Source organism: Falco biarmicus, chromosome 2 (genome assembly GCF_023638135.1).
Source record: "Falco biarmicus isolate bFalBia1 chromosome 2, bFalBia1.pri, whole genome shotgun sequence".
NCBI lineage: Eukaryota > Metazoa > Chordata > Aves > Falconiformes > Falconidae > Falco > Falco biarmicus.
Window position 1 is genome coordinate 67139761 of NC_079289.1, and position 10684 is coordinate 67150444.

Here is a 10684-nt window from a genome sequence, read left to right on the forward strand (position 1 = left end):
GTGGGTCTCCAGAGATGGTCTAATAAAAGACATTACCTGTACTTGAGACAAGAACATGTGTGTGTAAGGCTTATCTGATTTTCCAAGTGTAATATCTGGCCCAATAAAAGACACTACCTCTTTCTAGAAACCTTGCTTTACCTGGCCTTTGACTATCACAGCAAGAGAAACACAACAGTTCAGTGAGCCAGTTCTTTCAGCTGTGTCTTGTTTCTGGGGGATGATTTTGCTTAGGCTTCTGCAAGGCTCTGAAATGCCTACAAAAACTTTTTTTGTTTTTGTACTTCATCTGAAAGTCTAAACCACAACTAGCTGGTGCTTAATTTACCTACAGATGTTGAAGATGCATCTAAGCTGTGAGACAGAGAAGCATTTCCCAGGGTCTGGATCTGTACAGCAGATCCCAGCTGCTCCCTGACTCCATAGTGGGGGAACACCGGTTGTGGTCATGTCCCCTCTTCTTTATCCAGCCACCTCAGTGAGCCCCTCCTTCGGGTGCCTGAGGGATACTCCAGCTTCAGGGGCACCACACAGCATATCTAGGCAGGCAGCAGTATTAGAATTTTTCTCTTTCCAGCAGCGTTCTTTCTGAAGGTTATAGTACATTTAAACCATTTTATTCTGTAGCTTTGCACTTCAATAAATGCTTACTTCAGATTATTTTGAAGTTGCCAAAGATGATCTTTTCTATTTACAACTCAAGCCCAGATTCCCCTGCCATCAGCAGGTAAGGGGAAGGCAACAGGAAAGCTTTCAGAAATCCAGGCACAAAGTTAGAACTGCCCTCAGAAGGCATGAGACTTCAGGTAACACAGACGTCTGCGCCTCACTCCACTGTTGTAGTGGGGGACATATGAGGAGTGCCTTTCTTTGCTGCACTAAAGGGGAAACAAAGGCAGCAGAAGGAACTTTTTGTTCAAAAAGGCAGAGTGGGAACTATGGAGGAAGCTCTTACTTGGGCTTTATCCAACTTCCCTTACTTTTGTGCAATATGGGAGTTAGCTTATATTCTTGTTCCCTCTGACGATCATGTGTTTCTCTGACCTGCTGTCACTCAGAACAGGGCTGACCAAAGCCAAACCAGGGGTGGCAAAGCCACACAGCTGGTCCTGAGTGTATGGCACAACATATACGGCACAAGTTTCAGCCTCCAAACCATTAGTGGCATCTCTCTCCTCCTTGGGTAGCCAAGGGAGAGCACTGCATACATTGCTGACAGTGGTCCAGGGAAGGCAGATGTTCAGTGCAGCTGCTGGTTGAAGATAAAAGACAGCAGAGAAAAAAAGGTCAAAGGACTACAGAATACAGGTCAGGCACTCTGTGTATTTCCATTTGGCTGGCAGAGCCTTTCCCCAACAGAAGTCCCTCGGAGATATTCTTCATCCTGCCTCATTGCCGGGGTGTACCCTTGAAAAACAGATTATAGGCATTTCTCTCTCCATCCACACTCTGTCAGCTCCATCACTCCCAGTGCTTCTGCTGGAAATCAGATGGGCCACAGCCTCACCCAGAGACACCTTCTGTTTCCCTTGTTGCCTGGCCACAATAAAGGTGGCTCAGAGACAAGCAGGATATTGGATTGTATTTTGCAATATGCCAAATAATAAAGGCTCAAAAATCACATCAGACTCCCTCCAACAAAAAGGACTTTTTAAACAAAGGCTTGGTTATTTGAGCCTTCAGCTTGCATTGCCCTTCTGGAGGTAGGCGTGTGCCTGTGTACGTGTGCAAGTGGCAGAGAGAAAGGGGTATTTGCAATGCTCACTGTTACATATTTAGCTGCTGCAAACGTATCCGTTCTGTTCACTGTGTACCCAGGAACTAACGCTATCTCTAAACAGCCTCCCCTACATCTGCTTCTTCAGAGTGATGCTACAGCCCAACAGTTCTCCTCACCAACCACGTCTGCGTCCCAGATTCTTATGTCAGTCCTTCTTGCACCTCAAGGAGTTTTGCATCCACTTTATCAAAGTCCTAGGGGCTGCAGGAGGCGAAGACACAGAACCTTTCACCCTTGCACCATTTTCTGCTCTGATTTTCCTTTGAGGAAAAGTTTTCTCCTGGGAAATAGAAAAATAACAAAACTTCTACGCTTCCTGATTCCTATTCAGAGACCATCTCTTGAGATGAGGATGGGGAAGTGCTAGTGCTATTTTTCTCTCTTTTGTCCTGTCTGGCCACCCTAACCCACACCAGCAGCTGAGACAACCTGGGTAGCAGTCAGAGCTTGTTTGTAATTTGGTAGATGGCTGGGGTAGTTTACTGTCTAACATCATCTCCAGCTCAGCTGAAGTCCAGTATCTCTCTACTTATTAAAAGACCTGGCAGCGCACACGTTAATGGAAAATACTGGGTAATTTGTCAGTCCAAGACAGCAACGCACACAAAGGTCAGATCTGCCACAGGGAGAAGGCAGAGCACTGAGCTGTTTCATATTTCTGAACTTGCCAAAGTTTTCTTAGCAACCACTTAGCAGTTCCTTTGAATGAAAAATGATTTTATTTTTTTTTTTACAGCAGTTACCTTCCATACTGGATGTGAGGCTGATGCTTCCTTCAACCGATAATCTGTTTTCAGCAGGAGGCAGGCAGCTGTAGAGCTCACCAAGATCAGAATTAGATGTACAGAAGAAGAATGGACTATGAAGAAGAAAAGGATCAGAGGAGGATGAAAACATGTCTTAAAAGATTGACACAAGTCTTAAATTTGTTTTGCAGCATAGAGATTATCTAGTAGCTAGAAGGTTATGTCTACACTACAGTGGGAAATTTAGTTCTACCCTGTGGACACTTGCTTTTGTTCCTGTCATCCTAGCTGTTCTGGGTAACAGCTTTTTGTAAGCGACGCTGACTTGGCCATCAACCATCTGGGCCTGGCTGGTTCTATACAAACCCTGAAATATTTGCTTCCATGGTTTCGCTGCTAAAGCTACCCACACTAATGCGCTTACAACCAGGTCCATTACTTCCCAACACTGATCAGGTGCATTTTACAGCAGATGGTTGCCCGCTCCAATTTCTTTAAGTTTTCTCACATATATAGGACTTTTTGGGTTTGTCATAGCTACAGAGACCTTCCATGCTGTGAGATCCAGAACATACCTTGTTCAAGTCCTAGATCCCCTCAAGGGTAAGAGTCAGCCCACAGCTCTTTTGACTTCCTGGTTTAAGAGGAGAATTGAGGGTATAAATCAGCTGCTTGTCCCAAGTGACCCCATCCACATCTCTGAGATGGTCAACCAGGAGCTGCAAGGCAAGCAATGATCAGCTGAGACACAGACTGCTGCATGTCAACATCATGACTGAGTAGTACTTGTGTAATACAAATTGTGGGAACAAAGGCACAAGGGGTTTTGTGTAATAGAAATGGTGGGAACAAGGGCACAAAGGGTTTTGGATCTCTCCCTAAGAATCTACCTGCTCCTACTGCTTATGTTCTGGGTGATATAAAGGGTCATCCCCACGAATCAGGACTTAAGCTAGAGTAGAGGTATGTAGAGGAACGAAGCTGGGTTAATTAGCATTGTTAATATACAGCTGTGGGCTGGCTTCAGGGGCGGCGGGTTGGCCGATGTAGATAAGGTGCAGCTGTGGCTGGTTCTGTTAAGGGGTTGGGAGCCAGTGAAGGGAGGGCAGCTGGGGAAGAAGCAGAGAGAACACATACCCTGGATGAGAAGAGACTAGGAGAAGACAGCAGAGGGACTAGTATGAAGAGTATGTTGGTATGTGGTGGTAGAAGACCTTGTTCCAGCTGGCTAGTCTGGAGAGTGCTGTGACAGAGGTACAGCTTTTTTCCTTATGTTCCTGATGATGAGTACTGTATTTTTTGTCATGATTTCCTTGGTGAAAGGAGAGGCTTATTGTTGGGGGTTCCCCCCCCCCTTTTTTTTTTCTTTACTTAAATCTCTAGTATCTATATTAATTTAGTTCTGTGAGAATCAAAAATATATCTTACAAAAGCTTTTGCTTATTTAAAGATGTTTCAAACATGACTTCAGTTAAAACTGGCTGATGAAAAGTACAGGAAAAGAACTTCAAAGTTACTGGCTTTATATATATATTTAGTTCTGAAAAGGTAATTTAGAAAATGTCAAACAATGTAAGTAAATCTGGGAAACTCAGAAGTTAAATGAAGCTGAAGCAACTATTGGTTTTAAAATGGAATAATATGCAACAACCCCAACAGTGGATATACTCTTTTGGTTTATACACACATAAAAAAAGACACATTTTGTGTCATTCTCAGGGTTTCATTAATATTCAAAGAATCTGGGTAGGGACTCAAAATTACTAGCTAGTGAATTTTTGTGTCTGCATAAGTCAGGAGTGGAATCTATATTTCTCAAAGTGCTGTCCCGTTCTTTCCTTTTTCTTAGCAATTGGTCCTGGAGGAGTAGTTTTTCCATCAACATATTCTGTTTTCTGGAGGACAAAAATTATTTCCATCCGTTTCAAAGCAAAGCACAATCTGTCAAAACATAGTAACAAGATTTCCCATAAAACACAAACTGAACTTCTTAAGAGCAGGCATCTCAGCGAATTTAAAAAGAATACTTTCAACTCCAATCCCTGTACTTAGCACTCCAGCCTATCCTTAGGGAAAAAGATCATCTTTTTCCCGTGCTCACAGGTCCCTCCAGCAAAATGTTTCTCAGCTAGAGAAATGTTGTATCCTAGTTGGAGGTAGATTCTATTCTTGTCAAAAATATAGGTGGAGAATGGATAATGCATCTCTCATATGTCTTTCTGTTGCTTTAGCTCCACTTTTTTTTTTTTCCCTAGGACCTCCCCCAAAGTTCCATTTTCTTAGTCTTCCTGTATAACCTTTTGGCAGGTAAAATCTCAAATCTTCTAAGCCTGTCACGATAGAGCGGTACTAAAATATGGCTTTCCATTTTCAGGGTAAGATTTCAATTCAGCTGAATTAAAAACAAATCTTTTGAAGTTTTTTTTCTCCAAAAGTTTAGCGGTTAAAAAATAAAGTTGGTACAAATGGTGCAGGAAGATGGTTTCATTCTCATAATGTTTCTCTCTGAAAAATGTATCAGATGATGTCCCACAAAAAATATCAGCTCCATGGCATTTTTCACCACTTGGGAAAAACAGTGTTTGCCGTACTTCTGGATTACTCATTTGTGAACCTGTAGAAGATGACAGTGCTGAAGCTGGTCTGTGGAGACATGTCCAGCAGTGACACTGATGGCCTCTTTAATTAAATTACAAGTCAATGCTAAGTATGCATTTTGTTCTATGAGAAGCTGAGATAGCTATTGTTCCTTTGATTCCAGAATTAGGAATCTATAACCTCCCACAATTTCATTAATTGCCTACAAAAAACTGACATTGGCTTTCACTAACATTCTTCATGAACAATACATCCATGCATCACATTCATCTTTTGACTTGAATTGCCCATCAACATTTGCCCATACAGTTCACATCTGACACTCAGATGTATCCAAGGCATCATTTGTACTTAAATTATATTTTAAAAAGATTTTGAATTCCCATGTTTCAGGTATTAGAGGGATTTAAGACTGTTACGCTCTGGAAGTATGTATGCTCAGATGCAAGTTTTAGGCAGGAATCATTTTAGAATATATGTTTTCTATTTCCTATTTTAGATCTAGTTGTAGAACAAGATTTTGCAACGGATGTAATACATGGTGCCAACAAGAGCAGCCATGTTATACAAGAGCAAGGTTCCTTACAAAATTCAGCACTTTTTTTAGCAACATGACAGCTGTTTTTTCTTGGCATTCATGATTACAAATCCCTAAAAGAACCCTTTGAAGGCTGTATGACAATCCCGGCCAAAAATGTAATTGAATGAGGAGATCAACATTCACATTCTGCAAAAAACAACTTGCCAAATAGTTGTCATGTTCCATAGTTAGCATTACCTCCTCCTGAAAACAGGAACAGACAACTCGGTCAGATAGTTGCTGGGCATGTAACCAGCAAATCCATAGTAGAACTAGCTGGCTGATAGGAAACCAGCTGGGTGAATACCCGTATGGTAAACATCAGGTGGAGTTCTGTGCCGAACGCAATGATGGAGGTGGACAATACAGCCAGGGCTACTGAGGTGTTCACTTTCATTATGCAGAAGTTTGTTTTACAGGGGTATGTGTGAAAATAGCAAATGCCTGGGTTTTACTTCCTTCTCTCCTCAGTGAATCAGTGGGAGGCTGTGGCATGCTTTCCTTGCACTGGGATCTGCTGGAAGATGTGACAGCAGGATCACTGTGACATTTCAGGATGTGTCCTCAGACACTATTTCCTCTCCTAATCCAGAGTAATGATCCAGATAGCAAGCATTAATGAGTGCTCAGGTACCTGGCCTTGGGACTTGGATGTTTCTGAAGGTCAGATCTGCTGATGCTGCTTTCTTGTGTTCCAGCTGTGGTGGAAATCAATGTGTCTTTAAGTTCTGACCGTCAATGGGCTATAGAGACTGAGAGAAGAGGACTGTGTAAGGAGGAGGTACTACTACAATGCAGACCACTACAGCTTCTGTGACTCATTTCAATGACATGACTCCAGTGCAGCAGAGCATTAAAACGTTGGTGTCTTTGGGCTTTGAGAGTCAAAGAGAAGAGACTTCTTCGGGGTTTAATTTTGAACCATTTTCCCAGAACTGACTTCATCTCCTGTTTGCTGTTACCCTAGAAACTGACCTGTGCTCAGGGATGCAAATGGGATCAGGCTGTGGGCTCAACAAAGAGCTTCTCTCAGCCAGGTTTCTGCCAGCAACCTGGAAGTGCCACAACCTGGAGGTAGCTGTTTCCCCCTGGAACAAGTCTTACCTTGGATGCAGCTGCTCCCATGGGCTAAAAGCAAACATCTGTCTCTGACTTACAGATTCAGTGGTGGGAAAGTTAAGCTTTAGCCCTTATGATTAACATTAGGCTGAGTTCAGTAAAAATGTGGACAAAACAAATATATACCTGTGGAATAATACTTGTGTTAACAATTCATATATTTAATCTGAGTTATATATGTTTGAAATGAGTACTTTTTCTAGGTGAATATTGTTTTGAGTTTGTCTCAGAAAATACCAGTCTGTGTTACAGGATCCCTGAATGCTTGCAGGAGGCCGATCAGTGATCATTTTCCAATGTGTAATGCATGCAACTCAACCACTAGCAAGCTAAATTCTACAAAAGCCTTAAATACAGGTGTATGCATGCATGAGTAGTCCTCAACCTAATAAGCAATGATCCAGGCAAAGCATAGCCATTAATTTTTTCTGACAGAGTGAGTCCCTGGACAGTATTAGAATATAAAAGGAGACTTGGGAAATATTTATGTGCTGGGCAGATGCTAACTGCTGCTGGGTGTACGACTGGCAATTACATTTTAACAAGAGAATAGGCAATTAATATTTTCTATTCATTAGTATGCGGAAGGATAACAAATATTTTAACAGTAGCGCTTAATCATCAGCTGGATTTATGGATTGTTGTGTTTTAAAACCAGATAATTTTGCTGTAGCATGCTGCAGTTGTCTGCAAGTGAGAGGTGTCATCTGTGTACAGTAGGAAAGGGGAAGGGCCTGGGGCTGTAGTCAACATGAAAAACAAAAATGTTGAATTCCAGAATGGAAGGAGAGGAAAAACAGCCTTGCATTTTTGCTTGTATCCTAGGATTTTCTGTCATTAGATGGATTCTCCTGTGAAAAGTAATGTCGTGTCATATAAACTAAAGTAGCAGAAGGTAATTTCCTGAAAGAGGAAAGGTGTTAAACTATAAATGACTGAAATAAGTCATTAGAGCAAGTGCACACGAGTGGCTTCACCTGCAGAAGCGGCCCTGAGCAGAGAGCTGCTTTTAGTGGCTCCAGGGCTCAGTCTTCCTGGTGCCTTCAGGTGGGGAAAAAAAATCTATTTTCAGGGAATTTCCTTTCCAAGGCAAGGCCTGTGTCTGTGCTAGTCTTGCTTTACCACTAAAGCAAAGCCAGGGATAAAAAAGTTTAACCTAACAGTGGTGGTATTTAGAATTTCAAGACATGCTTTCCTCAGAATGATTCCTATCAAAATGAGTTAGGCTTCTCCCACCACTTATTTAATGTAAACCTTTATTTTTTTTAAAGGTCATGAAAAAGCAGGTTCCATGGACCTTGGTTTTAGAGCTGAGAGAATCCATTTAGTGTCTAGAAACCTTTCCTCAGCCCTGCAGGTATACTGAAACCACCACCTCTTATCCCTACATTTGCTTCACAGTTTTGCTGTGCTTCCACATCGGCCTGTATCTGCCTTTCCTTTGCTTTTTTTTTTTTGGTTTTGGTATTGGGTTTTTTGGTGGGTATTTTCCGTTATTTGGGAACACGACTGCTCTTTGTTCAGGGGTCGTACAGCACCTATGGAGTTACAGTCCCTGACCAAGGACAAGGATAATGGGATTACAGCTGCTGACAACAGTCTTAGGAGCAACTACTGTGGAGGTAGCAACTGCTGCTTGTCTTTTCCAAGATAAAATCTCGTTGGTCTTTTCTACCCGTTTCTGCCGAGTGCAGCCAAAAGATGGCAGCATTTTACGCGGCATTAGTGTGTGAACCTTGCAACTGCTTACAGGCTGACTGAAAAAATGCAGCTTCTAATGGGGTAGTCAGGATTTTCTCATGATCCCTGCTAAATATAAACCATTCCACAATGCTTTTATACCATAAGAATGGAAAAGTATATTTTCAACAATTTTACTTAAAACTGTTGAACCATTGTTGTGGGAGACTGGGAACACAATGGCGTGGAGGGTTTTTTTAGTGTGGTCAGATTTATTTTCTGCGTACCTTTGTGTTGCTCACCAACTCACAGCTGCAGTCAGACCTAAAATTCAGTTTTGTTAAATTTGGACATGTGAAAGGAGGGACATGGGAAATTTTGACAATTCCATAAGAGCTTTCTCTGCAGTGAAACCTATAAAGACTTTTTGTTTAATATTTATGACTTCTAGCAAACTTTCCATTCATGTGGATGCAGATCAGCATTATTTCAGTCACAGGCATGTGGAAAGCGAGGCAAATAAGGTTATCTGGCTTCTTAACAGGTATCTTCTTGGCACTCTTCTTGGGTATCTGCAGACATTATTACAAATGCCACAAAACACTTCTGCATCTGCAGGTGTGAAACAGGCTTGAAAACTCAGCCTGAGGTGACTCATGATGTTGTACTATGAGTTTATGCACATAATTGCCTTTGCTTCTGGACCACATTATAAAGGGACCTCTCAAAAATACAAGTAGCTTTAAAAAAATAGGTAGCTTAGCTGTCACTATTAAAAACATCAGGTTATTTATATCTTAAGTTTTAAAAAATAATTAACTTTTGGTTTGGTTTTTGGTTTGTTTTTTTTTTAGTTTTTCTCCCACACACTTACGAACGCTAATGGATTTGCTGAAGTGCTTGCAGTTAATACCCAGATGATATTTGCAACCTCACATAGGCAACATAGCTGATCAGCACCTGTAATACATACACTTGATTAAGTTTACCTGGATTTAAGCGTATTGGTGTGCAATAGCAGTAACATTACTGACACTTTGTCTTAAAACCTTTCCCAGTCACTCAGCTAATTCAGATGAAGGAACAGAAAGCATTCTTAAATCTGCTGTCTGTTTGTCTTTATGCTCAAAAAGCCTCCTGGGCACTAGTTGACATTTTGAGGCCTATCAGCCTAATTAGAAGGGCTGAAATTTCAATTTGCAAATGCAGCCTGGGTGATGCATGCTGAATACTCCATCTCTGATGCCTGGAAGATGTCTGCACCTGCTACTGTTGGATCAGCGCACCAGTGCCCTCTCAGCTCGTGTGAGTATGTGTCTGTGCTTGCAGCAGTGGCACTCAGCTGCAAACTGTTCATGGAGCCTGGCAGCAATAGGTTATCCTTCACTATGCCTGGAATCCCCACAGGGACTGTGAGTAAAAGGCTTTCACCAGCACTGTGCAGTCCTTTTGTTTGCTGGTTTTCATCAACTTTTAACACTTTTGTGTAAAGCTGAAAACATTTTTCCCAGCTAATGACAAGCTGTTTTGCAGCACAGGAAAAAAAAAAAACCCTACAAAAAAACATGCTGTGTGGAAGTTTAAAGATGGTCAGCAAATCCAGCCGGAGGGTGAGAGAGCAGCTGAAGTTGCTGACATGAACTAGCAATGGGTTTCAAGGTTTTCAGGAAATCATTTCACAAGATGTTACAAAGACAGCTCATGCTACCAAAAAGGCTTTTCATACTTTATTTATGGCTGAACTTCATTAACAATTAGTGTTGTGTGTAAAGGACAGTTCAACCCCTGTAAGTTCATGTGATCTTTACATCTTTGCTATAGGGAAACTGAAAAGAGGTATCATTAAGGCAGATGGGACTGAGGGTGTGAGCAACCACTGCCCTGTGGGACAAAAGAAATGAAGGGGAGCTGGAAGTCCTCAATGTTGATCCTGTGACTTAGTTAACATGAGATAAGTCTCCTCTTTGCTCCTTGGAGGCCAAACTGCACACTCACTTGTCTTTGAAGCAATGGGGAATAACGTCACTGATGTGCTGAGCTTTGGCCATGTGAGGTTAAATAGTCAAGCTGTGGGCTGCTGAGGAAAATGAACAAGATTACAAGTTTCAAAAGGGTTAATAAATCAGAATCAATACAAGAGTTGTTATGCAGTTTTATAAGCCATCCATTGCTTTTAATTTG